Source organism: Haematobia irritans, chromosome 2 (genome assembly GCF_050003625.1).
Source record: "Haematobia irritans isolate KBUSLIRL chromosome 2, ASM5000362v1, whole genome shotgun sequence".
Taxonomy (NCBI): domain Eukaryota; kingdom Metazoa; phylum Arthropoda; class Insecta; order Diptera; family Muscidae; genus Haematobia; species Haematobia irritans.
In genome coordinates, this window is record NC_134398.1 from 144,634,656 (window position 1) to 144,655,314 (window position 20,659).

Sequence of the window (20,659 nt, forward strand, 5' to 3'; positions counted from 1 at the left end):
TCCTATATTATGGATGGGCAAAAGAAAAAAATAGAAAATCGTATTCGGATATTTTACGATGTTGTCTTCGTTATCATCATAAGGAATTTTACTACTCATGATTACTTTGGTCATAAGCAGAAGCGTACGGAGGATTTCTGTTCAAAAAAGGGAGGTAGGGCTGATAATGAAGGAAACATTTTTCTTTAGAAATTTAACGTCTAAAAAAAATTTACTATGGAATCTGAGCAAGTATGAGTGACCGGAAATTCGGCCAATACCAATTACCGGAATGTCACCAATGTGTGATAGACTCTGTAGTGTGCCATCTCTGAATTCTCAATCAGCTGAGGACAGCTTTACAATGTTATACCTTAGTTGCAAATTTGTAACTATTTTTAGCCGTTGATATTTTTGTGCTACTGTTATGCCACTAAATGGCATGATTTTTAGATTTTTGTGCACCTTTTTTGTTACGTTGTTCCACTTTTTAATTAATTCTGTAATATATTTTATACTGTAATATATTTTGTAATTTTTTATTCCAAATCCTTATTAAGATGATCGGTGCTTTAAAGCGGATACATTTACCGCCTAAAACTATGCAACGAAAGTCGTCTTATGTAGGTAAATCGAGATAAAATGTTAGTTAGCACACTCTGAGAAGGAATATGATCTCCTCAAGCATGTTTCAAGAGCAAAATGTTATTTTTGTATGGTGACCATCAGGGTTGGCCTGTCACAAACTGTGACTTTTGCGACATACATTTGCGACGGTATAATACGTATGTCGCAAAAGTCGTAAACCTACTGTAGAAAACCAAATTTTGAATAGAAGAAATCCTGAACATTTTTTAATTTAGTTTGACAGCATTCGCTGTGAGTTTCTGCAGAAATTTGTGAAAGTTTTTCCATGGTCAAGCCTATTTTCTTAGGTGGTATCGAAATTCCCGTTGGTGAGTGTGCAAAATACCTTGGGGTTATATTGGACAGGATACTGAACTTAAAGCTAAGAAAGGACGAGAAAATCCACGGTTACCCTGTACTCGTGCAAAAGACAATAGGAAAAATTGAATTGAAACTTCTTCGCACATACCATCGTCTTGGATATCATCGAATTCACTGCCTAGCTGACGCGACTAAAGTATTTTGAGTTTGCGACTTTTGTTACTTTTTCTACATTTACGACGCGTATGTGACGTTTACGACGTTTACGACTTTGCTACAGTCGCAAACCTAAAAAAGTTTTATACAGACCATCTCTGGTGACCATGTAACATTTTTGTCACTAAAATGTTATTTTCTCGTCAAATATAACCTGCTTGCTCGAAATCAGATACATGATTTTCGAGAAAATAACATTGTTGCGAAAACCACCCAAAAATAAAATTTTGCTCTTAAAACATGTTTGAGGTGATCATATTCCTTCTCTGGTGCATAATTTAAATATAATAAAAATTATATTTCCCAATTCTATTTGAAGAAACGGATATAAATGTTTTTTGTTTAATTTGTATTGTTTGCTTTTTTTTTATGAAAAGTGGGTCAGTTTTTCAAACTGATTGTGCCACCTTTTATTGCGAGTGACACTTTTTGTGCCCCTTTTTAGAAATCCTCAACGCTAAAGCTGGCTGATAATTCTATTTTACTAATAAAAAATTTTGTTAAATTTTGAGAAGAAAATGAAATTGAATAATGGAATTATTTTAGTTTTTAAGGACATTGATTTTCGAAAATAAAACCTGAATGTGTCTGAGAAAAGATTAAAGCCGGCATCGTCAGATGCTTTCTTTTGGACAATCTAACAATGTCAGTAACTTTGTTTTTTGGCTGACGAGCGTTTTTTATAACTTTATTCAATTTTTCGTACTCTTAAGCTGTGTTGCCGTGGAGAATTTGTAGAAAGTTGCACAAAAAGTGTCATTCGGAATAAAAAGTTTCACAATTATTTTAAAAAAGTGCCACAAAAAGGAAATTTGTTGTAGATATATACAAAGTGCTTGAAATGTAATGCAATAAAGTAAAATGCTTTATTTTTTCATTTCTTTTTCATTTCATTTTTTTTTAGTTTTATTTTGTTATAAAAAATGTTGGAAATAATATCAAATTTTAGAATCAGTTACAGTTTAGGTTAGGTGGCAGCGCGATGTATCAGGATCACTTAGACTATTCATTCCATTGTGATACCACATTGGTGAACTTCTCTCTTATCACTGAGTGCTGCCCGATTCCATGTTAGGCTCAATGACAAGGAACCTCCTTTTTAGAGCCGAGTCCGAACGACGTTCCACATTGTAGTGAAACCACATAGAGAAGCTTTGAAACCCTCAGAAATGTCACCAGTATTACTAAGGTGGGATAATCCACCGCTGAAAACTTTTTGGTGTTCGGTCGAAGCAGGAATCGAACCCACGACCTTGTGTATGCAAGGCGGGCATGCTAACCATTGCACCATGGTGGCTCCCATCAATTCACATTGGTTTGAATTGGCTATCATCGGCATGAATTATGACCTTTAAACGGCCGACAAAACCATCACACGTTGCATGAAAGTAGCTCTTCGGTATTTCGGCTTATTCCCGGAGAAATGCTCTTTTGAGATGATCGACACTGGTATTTTTAGTGCCAACCTTACCCTCTCAAATGGTTCAGCCACAAAAGACCAAGACCAACTGCTTCATTTCTACCGCAAAATGGCCACCAAAATCTCCTTTTTAAGTCATTCTTGGTTGACGCGTGCTGAATGCAATGGTACTAAATCCTGTTGGATTCATGTCCATGTCCATTTGTCTGCTCAGAGCTTCAATACAGTGTTTAGGACATTTTCCCGATAATATTCGACAATTACCACTATCAATGAATACGAGCGGAGAGCGACAATCGGCCGTTTCGGTGGCCCACACCATTTCCATCGACCGTACCTGAAGTCTGATGACCAATCGAAGGTTTGCTTTTTCAGCTGACCTCATTGATAGGTAAACCCAACCATTTTGTTTGTTCACAAACTACTTCATTTAGAATGACTTCTCAACGGAGAAGTTACAAAGATCAGTAATTGAACATCTTCGTGCAATCCAAGCAACACCTTGGTACTTTCCAATCTAACTTTTTTGTGTATCGGTGATCTCTTACACTTTTTCATGAGCTTTAGGCCATCTTTCAATGGGCGTTCTCGTGATATTTTCAGCTCACACGCAAGATTTCTACCACTGCAGCGTGAATTTGGTTCGAATTTGACCTTCACTTTTCCGTTCATTCCTTGTGTTGTTACCGTTTTTTCATCCACTTTTTTGTCGCGATGCAACCCCTCAAGTATCACAGTAATGAAGTACGAAAAAGCTTAATAGCGTTCTTCTCTGCGCCAAATTTCATGAAGATCGGATAAAAATTTCGACCTCTGTCGGTTGATCAACAAGTTAAATAAAGCCACTGTGGTGCAATGGTTAGCATGCCCGCCTTGCATACACAAGGTCGTGGGTTCGATTCCTGCTTCGACCGAGCACCAAAAAGTTTTTCAGCGGTGGATTATCCCACCTCAGTAATGCTGGTGACATTTCTGAGGGTTTCAAAGCTTCTCTAAGTGGTTTCACTGCAATGTGGAACGCCGTTCGGACTCGGCTATAAAAAGAAGGTAACTTGTCATTGAGCTTAACATGGAATCGGGCAGCACTCAGTGATAAGAGAGAAGTTCACCAATGTGGTATCACAATGGGCTGAATAGTCTAAGTGAGCCTGATACATCGGGCTGCCATCTAACCTAACCTAAATAAACAGACACGACGGACCGATAGATAAACTGACAGACGGACAGCCAGAGCTATATCGACCCAATTGGACATTTGATTTTTCCAACATTTAATAACATTCTTCTATGCGCAAAAAAGCTCTTCTATGGTAAATGCAGTGAAAATTCCCAACTCATTCGTGTAAACATCAAGTTAAACATGTAGACACGACGGATGAACCGAGGGATAAACTAACGGACAGACTGATAGAGTTATATCGACTCAATAAGGAATTCTCAATCTATCATTATATACAATTTGGAGTCAATGAAAATTAATTATGACATTCGAATTCCTAAAAATATGACTTTCTAATATGATTATAACATAGGCCTAGACGAGAAACTCAACCTCAAACTGTAAAAATTGTACATCGTACCTTAAGTGAAATTTCACCCACGGACACACCTCTAATTCAAATCCATTGTGGAGGATAAGCATTCCGGAAATAATTAGGGTCTTTCAAGCTTGGCGAAAGCTTTAATAAAACTTTTTTATCTTTGAAGTATTTGATTAAAATACATGAGAACTAATTTTTAAAATAAATAAAAAATTTAAACAAGGAAGATCGTAAGCAAATTTAATAATATATACACGGACGAAAAAGACTGTTTTTCATATAAAAAATTATATATTTGGAACTCAAATTTTTTAACACACTATTTTTAAGTGCAAGCATATAATGTTCATAAACTAGCATAACATGTTTGGGACATATATGTTAATATGTTAGAACATATTATGTTTGGAACATAAACTGTTTGAAAATATAATATGCTTAGATGGAAACATATATTAATTTAGAAATAGAAATGTGTTTAGAAAGAGAGACCTAGAGAGTATGCTGCAAGTAAAATAATGGAAGTGACTAATTGACACCTTAAAAATAAAAAAAAAAATAAAATCATAAATTTTTTTTGCCAGTTTATGCCCTAAGGTGAAATATAATATGTTTAAACAATACAAACAATATTTTGTTTGGACCAAACCTTGAAAATATATAACATATGCTTGAAGCAAAATGTGTTTGGGGTATATGTTACAGAAGCGATTTTTTTTTAGGGTGTAGGTTAGACTAAAAAAATTTAAACCCATGTCCGTTAGTGAAGCTAAAACAAAAACTTAATTCGACTAGATCTCAATTTATTGGATACAAATTTAGCGGGAGATCGATGTTATATATATAGTCCCTAATATAATACCTTAATATAGTCCCACAGTAATACCTTATGACATATTTGATCCGTATCCAAAAATGATTCCTCTAATTTCTTCACAATCGTTTTTATAAAAAACAAGTATATACGGCCGTAAGTTCGGCCAGGCCGAATTTTATGTACCCTCCACCATGAATAGAAACTTCTTCGAAAGACTATCATCCACAATCGAATTACTTGGGTTGTGGTATCTTAAAACTTCTTAACATCGTTTTCTAAATTGTGACTTAGTCCATACGTGGTATATATTAGACAAAAAAGGTATGTATAGGTAAGTCTACAAATAATTACGAATCGATATGGACTTTTGCACGGTACGTAGAGAGCTAAAATTGAAATATGGGGGTCGCTTATATGTGGGCTATATACAATTATGAACTTGATATGGACCAATTTTTGTGTGATTGAGGATCGATTTATCTGAGGGCTATATATAACTATAGACCGATATGGACCTAGTTAGGCATGGTTGCTAACGGCCATGTACTATCACAATGTACCAACTTTCAACTGACTCGGATGAAATTTGCTCCTTCAAAGCCAAATTTGGAGGTCCGTTTATATGGGGGCTATACGTAAAAGTGGACCGATATGGTCCATTTGCAATACCATCTGACCTACATCAATAACAACGACTTGTGCCAAGTTTCAAGTCGATAGCTTTGTTTCGTTCGGAAGTTCCCGTGATTTCAACAGACGGACGGACGGACGGACATACTCAGATCGACTCAGAATTTCACCACGACCCAGAATATATATACTTTATGGGTTCTTAGAGCAATATTTCGATGTGTTACAAACGGAATGACAAAGTTAATATGCCCCCATCCTATGGCGGAGGGTATAAAAATGTTGGTTCGTTGGATAACATTTTTTCGATTGTAATTTGTAGCTCCAATTTTGTGTGCTCTTATTTATTCTATTCTCCCCTTTTTAATGTTTCTCACTACTTTCTCTTTCGCCACTACTTACTCTATATCCTGTTCATTTTCTTTCTCTTGTGCGTGCGTGTGTTTGTGTGTGTATGTATCCATTTACATATACACGAAATGACTACACTACGACAATATATTGTTTTTGTTATACTTCTTCATTGTTGTTCTTGTACACTTCGCTGAATTCCTCCACTTTGAAGATTACATTTGGCCCTTGCTTAACATACTTTCTTATTTTGTTAGTGTCGCAAAAACCACAATAACAACAACAACTGGGAGAAAAACATCTTCGATACTTACATCTTAGCTTTTGCCTATATGTAATATATTCTCTTTCGATCGAAGTTTTTATTACGATTTCCTTTTTGTCGTCATCGATAACAAAAAGCTTTTACTTCGTATTTTTTCTTCATTGTTTACTAGAAGGTAACGAACTTCAAAATAAAAAACTTAAGCATATGTTGTAATGAATCCAATGATGTCTTCAAGGGATTTTAAAATATGAAAGAGAATGTAGCGAAAGAATCAAATGTTAAAAAGTAGAGAAAGTCGTCAATTTGTTTTTTGTTCTAAGTCTATATAAATGTATTTTATAAAATTGAAGTTACGTTTGGAATTATTTATTGTAATGCAAGTTCTCTGGTGCTAATGAATGTTATTGATATCTTGCATAAAGTATACGCCACCAAGGTTTTTAAATCATAACAATTATACGTCACCATCTTATCCATTGGAAAAAAATAAAAACATTTTGTCTAAATTCTATTAATACCTATTTTAAATAAATCATTGATCCACTTGAACATTTTTAAAAAGATCCAATACTAGATATGATTTTAAAAGAAATATTTATTTAACCTTTAACTGGTGAGGTGAAATTTTATTGCGTACTTTGGGACGTGGGATTAATTTGACCCCCTCTTTTACATAAATATTTTTTCTATAAAAACTAGTTTGTTTTTGCATCATTATTACATTTGTTGATTAGAAAACATTGTATTTAACGAAAATAAGACAGTATTTAACGAAAATAAAATATTATGTTAATTTTTGAAAGTACAAACATGTGTGCGACAAACAAACATGTGTGCGAGGTGCTACATTTTATCACCACATGGACAGTTAAAGATTATACTGATCAATTTATTCTGTCTAAAAGATAACCCCATTATTTCGACACATTACAAACGGAATGACAAAGTTAATATACCCTTCATTATATGGAAACACATGTACAGTTAGAAGATGTAAAAAGAATTGGATATACTAACATTATCATTCCGTTTGCAACACATAGAAATATTAATCTCAGACCACATAAAGTACATATATTCATAGCCATGGTGACATTTTGAGTCGATATTGTGATGTCCGTCCGCCCTTTGAAATCACGCTAAGTTCCGAATGAAACAACCCTGCGTCAAATGGATCCAACCCAGGACCGGTACAGGACTAATCCCTGGTGTGTAAGGTCCAGTACAAGTTGTGGTCAAAACGTATGGAAGCGACCGGTCACTTTAACATCGCGGGTTACATTTGCACTTTAGGACACGACTTGGACCCATTCCAAACGATATGTCCTGTAGCATTTTAGTAGAGCCAGCTCACAGACAATTCTTCGGAACATGTCGCATTTTGGAGCATGAGAATCGCCAGTAAGGAAAACACTTAGCGAATATGTTGAACAATAGATTATTCTGATACATTTGTTTTTATACCCTCCACAATAGGATGGGGGTATATTAACTTAGTCATTCCGTTTGTAACACATCGAGTATCACAAAATTGTCATACCGGACAATTTTGTGATATAGCACCTACATATAAATCCATCTCCGATTTGTTTTAAGATATTTTCCCAGTCTAAAATTTTCAATTAGTGCAAAATTTCAACCAAATTGGGGTAAAACTCTGGCTTCTGGGGCCGTATCGGGCGAAAGATATATATGGGAGCTATATCTAAATCTGAACGGATTTCAATAAAACTTGGCACACTTGATTATAGTACTAATTGTTCTTCTTGTGCAAAATTTTAAGCAAATTAGGGTAAAACTCTGGCTTCTGGGGCCATATAAGTCCATATCGGGCGAAATATATATATATATGCGAGCTATATCTAAATCTGAACCGATTTCATCCAAAATCAATAGGGTTCTATTCTGAGCCAAAACACATACTTGTGCCAAAGTTGAAATCGATTGGACTAAAACTGCGACCTAGACTTTGATTATAAAAATTGTGTTCACAGACAGACGGACACAAGGGCAGACGGGCATGGCTATATCGACTCAGGAGCCCACCCTGAGCATTTTTGCCAAAGACACCATGTGTCTATCTCGTCTCCTTCTGGGTGTTGCAAACATATGCACTAACTTATAATACCCTGTTCCACAGTGTGGTACAGGGTATATAAAAAAACAAAAAAACTATAAACCAATGATTCTAAATCCTCAAACTAAGTCTTAGCCTATATTTGAAGCGTTTTTATCTTAAATCTTAAGATTTTTAAATTGCTTATCCTAAAATTGAGGTTGCGTAATCTTTAATATCACGAAAATATTTTTTTTTGTGTATACATCGTTTTTATTTTGTGTTTTTTTTCGGCATATGTTTTTCCCTTTAAAAGCAACAAATAATTAAAAATTATGGTAATTTTTTTATTTATTTATTTGTATATTTTTTTTTTTACTTTTTATTGATTTTCTATTCCGTTTTTGTGAAATTTAATTGTCCAAACCTTAAATTTTCTCTTATACGAGTAATAGCCTAATTCTGTACTTTCTAAGACTTGCCCAAAAGTACTGCATCAGAAGTGTAAAAAAGATTGGGGATGCGCTTTAAAAGAAATGTTTATGGACTTGGCCAAAAGGACAGCATCGGAAGTGGAAACAATGGAAGGGAGAATCCGGGATGCATTTTAAAAGAAATGTTTGTGGAACAACAACTTCCATCGTTTTTTGCTGGAAACACCTTGTGTAAATCTCAAAATGTGGAGTACAATATAGTTCTCCTTACAAAAGTGTGTAGAATTTTCGGCAACATCCCCGATCTAAATCATAATGAAAGCATTTTGAAAAAAAATCAGGTTTACTTTTTGTTTCAATATAACTCTTAAAATTATGTTAATAAATTTTCCTATTATTAGAAAATCCCATTTGTTAATTATATTACTGTGCATCCAGCCATCATTCAGTGTCATTTACATGGAAAATTTCATAAAGAAAAAACATCCACATCTATATGGGATAAATAACACATTATCATGCAAACAGCTCAGTGTGACATGTCAATTTTGAACACTTCCAATTTGAACACTTTTTTTTCAAATGTGTGAGAGCAGCAGCAGCACCAGCATGAACATGAGGGCGAGTCTGTTTCGATAATTGAGTCGGCGTCATTGGTTCGTCATGATAGTGGGGCCATTATTCTCATTTGACATTGAATTCAATTAGTATGTAAACTACAAAAGAAGAGAATTACTTTAAAGCCATGCATTTCAAAAATAATTACCAGACAGTCAGTCGTTCGGTCAGTTAAGCAATCATACTTGATATATATCTCGAGATGATTTAGGTGAACAAATTTACACTATACAAAACTAAATTGTGCATGAAGCACAATGGTGGGATAATCGGAGCAAATCTACTAAATGCGGAGTGGAATACAGTTTTATACAAAAAGCAAAAACAATTTTTGTACAAATATTTTTGCAATAAAATTTTATCTATATTGAATTGTCTGGACCATGAATATGAACTATTTTGCAACCTAAATTTGGAGGACTCGTAGTTTAAGCAACAATATGGACAAAATTCTTTAAAAGCAAAAAACAATTTAAAAAATCTCCGCTTTACAATTTTTATACCCTCCACCATAGGATGGGGGGTATATAAACATTGTCATTCCGTTTGTAGCACATCGAAATATTGTCCCATAAAGTATATATATTCTGGGTCGTGGTAAAATTCTGAACGAAACAAGCTATCGACTTGAAACTTGGCACAAGTAGTTGTTATTGATGTAGATCGGATGGTATTGCAAATGGGCCATACCGGTTCACTTTTACGTATAGCCCCCATATAAACGGACCAGCTAAAATTTGGTACATGATGTTGGTATATGGTATCTAACAAACGTGCAAAAATTGGTCCATATCGGTCCATAATTATATATAGCCCCCATATAAACCGATCCCCAGATTTGGCTTGCGGATCCTCTAAGAGAAGCAAATTTCATCCGATCCCGCTGAAATTTGGTACAAGGTGTTAGTATATGGTCTCTAACAACCATGCAAAAAGTGGTCCATATCGGTTGATAATTATATATAGCCCCCATATAAACCGATCCCCAGATTTGACCACCGGAGCCTCTGAAGGAGCAAATTTCATCCGATCCCGTTGAAATTTCGTACATGGGGTTTGTATATAGTCTCCAACAACCATGCAAAAATTGCTCCATATCGGTTCATAATTATATATAGTCCCCATATAAACCGATCCCAGATTTGACCTCCGGAGCCTCTTGGAGGAGCAAAATTCATCCGATCCGGTTGAAACTTAGTACGTGCTGTTAGTACCTATATGGTCTCTACACTGTTAGAAAAATATGTTTTTCATATGTTCCGATTTAAACAAAATGTGTTTCGGGCACGATTTTAAACCACAATATATTTATGTGCAAAAATGTAATGTTCCTAAACTAACACTAAATGTTTGGGACATCTATGTTAATATGTTAGAATATATTATGTTTGGGGTATGAATGTTTCATAAAAAATCATATGTGTGAATACAAACATATATAAATTTACAAATTTCGACTAAACATACATATGTTGTGATATTTTATTCAAAGTGACAGAGAGAGTATAGAGAAAGAAATAGAGATGGAAACCGGGAGAGTTGACGAAAGATATCAATATAACACAGCAAAAGAGAACAATTTCTGTGAAACCGCTTGTATGTTGTTTCGGAAAACTGTTTTATGATAAGGCCAAAAATTTGATATGTTTAAGTCTAAATATTATTTAATTTGAATAAAGAGAATATACATTCTGAACCAAGAGAATAGACATTTGAAAAACAAACAGCTTATGTTTTCGCCTTGAGAGCAGCATTTTATGTATGTGTGGACATGTGTTTTGTTTATCATTTTGGCATTATGGGCACCATTTTTTTCTTGGTTCGTTAAAAGAAATCAGGGGTCTTCATAAAAATAACGAAAGGGCACTATACTCTTTTTAGAGTATAGTGCCCTTTAGTGACAGTAAAATGAAATAAGGAGGAAAGGAGTGAAAAATTACACAGTAAAATGTAAAAAAACAAACTTTAGTTCTTCTTTATTAAAAGGTAGTCCACGAGGAGTTGACGGACACCATCAAATATAAAAGCGGGCATTAAGTTCGAGTTTTACAGCTAAAACAATTTAAAAAGTTTATTTTCTTTAAAATGAATTATTAAAGAAAAATAAAAGGAATTTTAGAGCGATGGTGTTAAATGCTAGTAAAAAACTGTTCACTCCTAAATAAATTTATGTTTATATTATAAAATTATGTATGTATGTTTATACTCGACTCCACGTTCTTCTTTTGTTAGTTTTTGAATTCCTTCCAAATTTTAAAGTTTTGTACAAAAACAGTTTTTTATTACAAGATTGTTATTTTTGCAATAAAAATTAATATTTTATCCAAAAATCAGTCAATTTCGTTTATATCAAGCACTGTTACTGACTATAAATCTTTAATAACGCATATTTCGAAGTTTCATTTAAAAAAAAATAATATAGTATAAATATAAATGTGTAAATTAAAAAAAAAAAAAAAAAAATGTTTGGTCGGAGCAGGGATTGAACCCACGACCCTTTGCATGCAAGGCAGACATGCTAACCACTGCTCCACGTGGCAAACAAATGTATGTTTCTGTTAAATAATGTTATGTTTGCATGGGCTCGTGGGCGCTGCAAACTATATATATATGTAACTTAAAACGATAATTATCTACTGGTGACTATAACAGCTACGTAGCCCAGTGGATAGTGTGTTGGCTTACAAACTGTATGGTCCTCGGTTCGATTCTCCGTGCAGGCGAAAGGTAAAATTTAAAAAAATTATAAAAGTGAATAATTTCTTCAACATTATTTGTATTACAGAAAAAGGTGCGAATAACTAAAAAATTTCGTGGAAGTGAAAATTACGAGTATGTTAGGGAATGAGCACAATCGTGTTTGGGAAAAATTCTTCCAAGCATATAATATTTTTGGCTCAAAATGCTTCCAAACATATAATATGTTCACATAAAACAAACATATTAATGTTTCGGCAGTATGCAATAATATATGTGCTTCCTGCAAAATATGTTTGGAACATATGTTAAAGAAGCGATTTTTTTTGAGGGTGTAACAACTAAAAACCAAACTTCAGATTTGACCTCCGGAGCCTCTGAAGGAGCAAAATTCATCCGATCCGGTTGAAATTTGGTACATTTCGCTAGTATATGGCCGATAACAACCATGCCAAAATTGGCCCGCATCGATCTATATTATATAGCCCCAAATAAACCGATACCCAAACACAGAAAAATCACGATTGTACCAAAATTTTGTCAAAATGTTATATTTCTATAGAAAATTTATGAAGCATTTCATAGTTGGAGAGGAATATTTTGCAAAATCTTCCAAAACATCAAAAATTCTACCAAACTGAGTTATGGAATCTTTGGATCAAAAATAAAAATTAATAATAATATTCGCTTTAAATTTGTTTTCATTAAATTTAGGACACAATGGAGTGAATAGTGCACCCTCAAAAAAAAATCGCTTCTTTAACATATGTTCCAAACATATTTTGCAGGAAGCACATATATTATTGGATACTGCCGAAACATTAATATATTTGTTTTATGTGAACATATTATATGTTTGGAAGCATTTTGAGCCCAAAAATATTATATGCTTGGAAGAATTTTTCCCAAAGACGATTGTGCTCATTGCCTAACATACTCGTAATTTTCACTTCTACGAAATATTTTAGTTCTTGGCACCTTTTTCTGTAATACAAATAATGTTGAAGAAATTATTCACTTTTATACATTTTTTAAATTTTACCTTTCGCCTGCACGGAGAATCGAACCGAGGACCATACAGTTTGTAAGCCAACACACTATCCACTGGACTACGTAGCTGTTATAGTCACCAGTAGATAATTATCGTTATAAGTTACATTTATATAGCATAGTTTGCAGCGCCCACGAGCCCATGCAAACATAACATTATTTAACAGAAACATACATTTGTTTGCCACGTGGAGCAGTGGTTAGCATGTCTGCCTTGCATGCAAAGGGTCGTGGGTTCAATCCCTGCTCCGACCGAACACTTTTTTTTAATTTACACATTTATAAAATTTTTACAATGAAACTTCGAAATGTGGGTTATTAAAGATTTATAGTCATTAACAGTGCTTGATATAAACGAAATTGCCTGATTTTTGGATAAAATATTATTTTTTTATTTCAAAAATAACAATTTTGAAACAAAAAACTGTTTTTGGTACACAACTTTAAAATTTGGAAGGAATTCAAAAACTCTAACAAAAGAAGAACGTGGAGTCGAGTATACACTGAAAAAAAAGCATACTCGGTTCCAAAGATTTTGTCTTTACTTTAAAAAATTTGGTATTGATTCCGAGCCAAAGAAGCGGAGAATACAAGTAAGGATACTTTTAAGACACAATTCTCTTTTAATTTTAGGTTTTGTGTACTTGCTTCTAGGAAGCAAATTTTAATTTTTCGTTTTCTCAGCCTTTTTCTTCATATGCTATCAAAGTCCTTTAAAAACGAGTTAACGGCAACTTTATTTTCCAAATTAAGACTCGACTTCCAGTAGAAATTATGCTATGTTTGAAGTAAAAAACTTCTTTAAAATAAAGTTTTGAAAAACATGTCCTATATTTGAACGATTTTTTGCTTTGTAGTCAAGATGCAAAAAGACAACAAATTTAAAGACAATTTCATTAAATTTAAAAAATTTTTCTGAATTATTAAAGTCAAGTTAACCTTAGCCTATAAATTTTTTCTTTCATGTTAAGATACCCATTTTTGAGTCAAATCACTTAATTGTGAGAACAATACGACTTCATTGAAAAGTGTATCGACTTTTGGAGAAGGAAAATAACTTTATTTTAGATAAATGCGTCTTATATGCAAAGCAAAATTTGTATTCGTATTTTAAAGACATGAAATCTTTGACCTCACGACAATATTTTTTTCAGTGTAAACATACATAAATAATTTTATAATATAAACATAAATTTATTTAGGCGTGAACAGTTTTTTACTAGTATTTAACACCATCGCTCTAAAATGCCTTTTATTTTTCTTTAATAATTCATTTTAAAGAAAATAAACTTTTTAAATTGTTTTAGCTGCAAAACTCGAACTTAATGCCCGTTTTTATATTTGAAGGTGTCTGTCAACTACTCGTGGAGAACTTATTAATAAAAAGGAACTAAACTTTGTTTTTATACATTTTACTGTGTAAGTTTTCACTATTTCCTCCTTATTTCATTTTACTGCCCCAACTCTAAAAAGAGTATAGTGCCCTTTCGTTATTTTTATGAAAACTCCCGAAACACATGTCCACACATGCCTAAAATGCTGCTCTCAAGGCGAAAACATATGCTGTTTGTTTTTCAAATGGTTCCGAATGTCTATTTTCTTTATTAAAATTAAATAATATTTAGACTTAAGCATATCAAATTTTTGGCCTTATCATAAAACAGTTTTCCGAAACAAAATACAAGCGGTTTCACAGAAATTGTTCTCTTTTGATTCTTTCGATGTGTTATGTTGATATCTTCGTCGTCAACTCTCCCGGTTTCCATCTCTATTTCTTTCTCTATACTCTCTCTCTCTCTGTCGCTTTGAATAAAATATCACAACATATGTATGGTTAGTCGAAATTTGTAAATTTATATATGTTTGCATTCACACATATGATTTTTATGAAACATTCATTCCCCAAACATAATATATTCTAACATATTAACATAGATGTCCCAAACATTTAGTGTTAGTTTAGGAACATTACATGTTTGCACTTAAATATATTGCGTTTTAAAATTGTGCCCGAAACGCATTTTGTTTATATCGGAACATATGAAAAACATATTTTTCTAACAGTGTATGCGTGCCAAATTTGATTGAAATCGGTTTAGATTTATATAGAGCTCCCATATATAGCTTTCGCCCGATTTACACTCATATGACCACAGAGGCCAATTTTTTACTCCGATTTAGTTGAAATTTTGCACAGGGAGTAGAATTAGCATTTTAGCTATGCGTGCCAAATTTGGTTGGATTTTGGTTCAGATTTAGATACAGCTCCCATATATATGTTTTTCTGATTTCGACAAAAATGGTCAAAATACCAACATTTTCCCTTTTAAAATCGCCACTGCTTAGTCGAAAAGTTGTAAAAACGACTCTAATATTCCTAAACTTCTAATACATACACTGTTAGAAAAATATGTTTTTCATATGTTCCGATATAAACAAAATGTGTTTCGGGCACAATTTTAAAACACAATATATTTAAGTGCAAACATGTAATGTTCCTAAACTAACACAAACTGTTTGGGACACATATGTTAATATGTTAGAATATATTATGTTTGGGGCATGAATGTTTCATAAAAATAATATGCGTGAATGTAAACATATATAAATTTACAAATTTCGAGTAAACATATATATGTTGTGATACTTTATTCAGAGAGCGACAGAGAGAAAGAAATAGAGATTCGGGAGGGTTGAATAAAAAGATATCAACATAACACAGCGAGAGAATGAAATGAGCGCAATTTCTGTGAAACCGCTTGTATGTTGTTTCGGAAAACTGTTTTATGATAAGGCCATAAATATTATTTAATTTGAATAAAGAGAATAGACATTCGGAACAAAGAGAATAGACTTTTGAAAAACAAACAGCATATTTTTTCGCCTTGAAAGCAGCATTTTATGTATGTGTGGACATGTGTTTTGTTTATCATTTTGGCATTATGGGCACAATTTTTTTCTTGGTTCGTTAAAAGAAATCAGGGGTCTTCATAAAAATAACGAAAGGGCATACGCTCACAAAAAATCGCTTCTGTAACATATACTCCCAAACATATTTTGCTTCAAGCATATATATTTTTGGGTATTGCTCAAACATTTATATGTTTGATCTCTTCCAATATATAATATGTGTGAAAGCATATTGATCTAAACAATATATGTTTTGGTAGTCTAAGTTCCAAACATTTTGTATTTTTGCATCCAAATTCAATAATGTTGTCTTCCAAAAAACAATATGTTATTTTGTGAACATATAATATGTTTGGAAGCATTTTGCACCCAAAAATATTATATGCTTAAAAAAATTCTCCCAAACAATATTGTGCTCAAAATTTTATTTATTTATTTATATATTTACAATCAAAATGAATTATGAAAATAAACAGGTAATATAGGTGCTAACAACATAGGTTTTCGACCTGAATGCTCAAAATTTTGTTTCTGCCCAATTGAATATTCCCCCACATCTTTCTCACTTCCACGAGATTTTTTAGTTCTTAGCACCTTTTTCTGTAATACAAACATTGTAGAAGAAATTATTCAATTGTATGATTTTTTTTATTTTAATTTTACCTTTTGCCGGACGGGGATTCGAACAGCGGACCACACAGTTTGTAAGGATCAAAGAAGTAGCTGATCAATTGCCCAAGGAAAAATAAAATGTTAATTTTGTAATAACAATCAACAACCACCAACTTAATTCAATATCGCTCCCTGTTAAATAGCGCTCCAAGCTACTAAACACATATATGTTTATAGGCTATTTCTAAATTAATATATGTTTGCATCTAAGCATATTATATTTACAAACATTTTATGTCCCAAACATAATATGTTCTAACATATTAACATATATGTCCCAAACATTTTATGCTAGTTTATGAACATTATATGCTTGCACTCAAAAATATTGTGTTTAAAAATTTGTGTTCCAAACATATAATGTTTATAGCCAAACATATGAAAAACAGTCTTTTTCATCCGTGCACTATACTCTTTTTAGAGTTGGGACAGTAAAATGAAATAAGGAGGAAATAGTGAAAAATGACCCAGTAAAATGTATAAAAACAAAGTTTAGTTCCTCTTTATTAATAAGTAGTCCACGAGGAGTTGACGGGCATTAAGTTCGAGTTTTGCAGCTAAAACAATTTAAAAAGTTTATTTTCTTTAAAATGAATTATTAAAGAAAAATAAAAGGCATTTTAGAGCGATGGTGTTAAATACTAGTAAAAAACTGTTCACGCCTAAATAAGTTTATGTTTATATTATAAATTTATTTATGTATGTTTATACTCGACTCCACGTTTTTCTTTTGTTAGAGTTTTTTAATTCCTTCCAAATTTTAAAGTTTTGTACCAAAAACAGTTTTTTGTTACAAAGTTGTTATTTTTGCAATAAAAAAATAATATTTTATCCAAAAATCAGTCAATTTCGTTTATATCAAGCACTGTTACTGACTATAAATCTTAATAACCCACATTTCGAAGTTTCATTATAAAAATTTAATATAGTATAGATATAAATGTGTAAAATAAATAAAATGTTCGGTCGGAGCAGGGATTGAACCCACGACCCTTTGCATGCAAGGCAGACAGGCTAACCACTGCTCCACGTGGCAAACAAATGTATGTTTCTGTTAAATAATGTTATGTTTGCATGGGCTCGTGGGCGCTGCAAACTATGCTATATAACTGTAACTTATAACAATAATTATCTACTGGTGACTATAACAGCTACGTAGCCCAGTGGATAGTGTGTTGGCTTACAAATTGTATGGTCCTCGGTTCGATTCTCCGTGCAGGCAAAAGGTAAAATTTAAAAAATTTATAAAAGTGAATAATTTCTTCAACATTATTTGTATTACAGAAAAAGGTGCCAAGAACTAAAATATTTCGTGGAAGTGAAAATTACGAGTATGTTAGGCAATGAGCACAATCGTCTTTGGGGAAAATTCTTCCAAGCATATAATATTTTTGGGCTCAAAATGCTTCCAAACATATAATATGTTCACATAAAACAAACATATTAATGTTTCGGCAGTATCCAATAATATATATGCTTCCTGCAAAATATGTTTGGAACATATGTTAAAGAAGCGATTTTTTTTGAGGGTGTATATATCAAGCGATAAATCATAAAAAAACTTTTGCGAAGTTTCCTTAAAATTGCTTCAGATTTAAATGTTTCCCATATTTTTTTACTAACATTGTGTTCCACCCTAGTGCATTAGCCGACTTAAATTTTGAGTCTATAGATTTTGTAGAAGTCTATGAAATTCTGTCCAGATCGAGTGATATTTAAATGTGTGTATTTGGGACAAACCTTTATATATAGCCCCCAACACATTTGACGGATGTGATATGGTATAATATAGTCGGCCCCGATCGACTTTAGACTTCCCTTACCTGTTTTTACTAACATAGTGTACTATCCCAGGGCATTAGCCAACTTAAATTTTAAGTCTATAGATTATAAATTTTGTTCACATGGAGTCAGACTTAAATGTATGTATTTGGGACAAAAACCTTTATATATAGCACCCAACACATTTGACGGATTTGATATAGTATCGAAAATGTGGATTTACAAAGTGGTGCAGGGTATAATATAGTTGGCCCCGCCCGACTTTAGACTTTCCTTACTTGTTTTTTATTAAAAAAAAATAAATAAAATTTACCTAAATTCATTATTAGTGTGTAGATCATTTTGTCATTTTATCTTTGAACCTTGGATTAAAAAAATAATAATCCAACATTCTATAAAACCCAAGATTAAATAATATTAAATCTAATCCGATTAAATTTTCCCCCACTGTGCCTTATTTTTTTAACAAAGATCGTTCTCTTAACGAACTCGTAGGTTCGTTGCAAATTATTGCACCTCTTGATTGAAGGTAAATTTAGTTTAACTACTGCGAAAATTGAATAATTCAATGAAGTGGAAATAGAAAATAATTTATACATACAATTCGTTTTTCTTGTACATATGGATGTATTATAAGCCTTTTTTGAATATTTTAATAATACATTATATTAGTTTTTTATTGCAAAAATATCAATTTTGAAACAAAAAACTGTTTTTGGTACACAACTTTAAAATTTGGAAGGAATTCAAAAACTCTAACAAAAGAAGAACGTGGAGTCGAGTATACACTGAAAAAAAAAGCATACTCGGTTCCAAAGATTTTGTCTTTACTTTAAAAAATTTGGTATTGATTCCGAGCCAAAGAAGCGGAGAATACAAGTAAGGATACATTTAAGACACAATTCTCTTTTAAATTTTGGTTTTGTGTATTTGCTTCTAGGAAGCAAATTTTAATTTTTCGCTTTCTCAGCTTTTTTTCTTCATATGCTATAAAAGTCCTGTAAAAACGAGTTAACGGCAACTTTATTTTCCAAATTAGGACTCGACTTCCAGTAGAAATTATGCTATGTTTGAAGTAAAAAACTTCTTTAAAATAAAGTTTTGAAAAACATGTCCTATATTTGAACGATTTTTTGCTTTGTAGTCAAGATGCAAAAAGACAACAAATTTAAAGACAATTTCATTAAATTTAAAAAATTTTTCTGAATTTTTAAAGTCAAGTTAACCTTAGCCTATAAATTTTTTCTTTCATGTTAAGATACCCATTTTTAAGTCAAATCACTTAATTATGAGAACAATACGACTTCATTGAAAAGTTTATCGACTTTTGGAGAAGGAAAATAACTTTATTTTAGATAAATGCGTCTTCTATGCTAAGCAAAAGTTGTATTCGTATTTTAAAGACATGAAATCTTTGACCCCACGACAATATTTTTTTCATTGTAAACATACATAAATATTTTTATAATATAAACATAAATTTATTTAGACGTGAACAGTTTTTTACTAGCATTTAACACCATCGCTCTAAAATGCCTTTTATTTTTCTTTAATAATTCATTTTAAAGAAAATAAACTTTTTAAATTGTTTTAGTCTATAGATTATAAATTTTGTTCAGATGGAGTCAGACTTAAATGTATGTATTTGGGACAAAAACCTTTATATATAGCACCCAACACATTTGACGGATTTGATATAGTAAGAAAAATGTGGATTTACAAAGTGGTGCAGGGTATAATATAGTTGGCCCAGCCCGACTTTAGACTTTCCTTACTTGTTTTTTATTAAAAAAAAATAAATAAAATTTACCTAAATTCATTATTAGTGTGTAGATCATTTTGTCATTTTATCTTTGAATCTTGGATTAAAAAAAAAAATAATCCAACATTCTATAAAACCCAAGATTAAATAATATTAAATCTAATCCGATTAAATTTCCCCCCACTGTGCCTTATTTTTTTAACAAAGATCGTTCTCTTAACGAACTCGTAGGTTCGTTGCAAATTATTGCACCTCTTGATTGAAGGTAAATTTAGTTTAACTACTGCGAAAATTGAATAATTCAATGAAGTGGAAATAGAAAATAATTTATACATACAATTCGTTTTTCTTGTACATATGGATGTATTATAAGCCTTTTTTGAATATTTTAATAATACATTATATTTAGAAAATCACGCGCTTAATAGATTTTCGTGCTTAAAAATCAAAGTTCAAGAATTCAATTTTTCTCTCGACAATCAATTAGTATGATTTCAAATATATGGAG

The 20,659-nt window shown here is 32.3% G+C and overlaps 1 protein-coding gene across 2 annotated transcripts in view; it reads left to right on the forward strand.

The window, feature by feature from the left end:
• LOC142226433 (UPAR/Ly6 domain-containing protein CG9338) overlaps nucleotides 1–20,659 on the forward strand; it is a 54,860-nt gene that overhangs the window by 1,523 nt on the left and 32,678 nt on the right. The window lies entirely within an intron of this gene.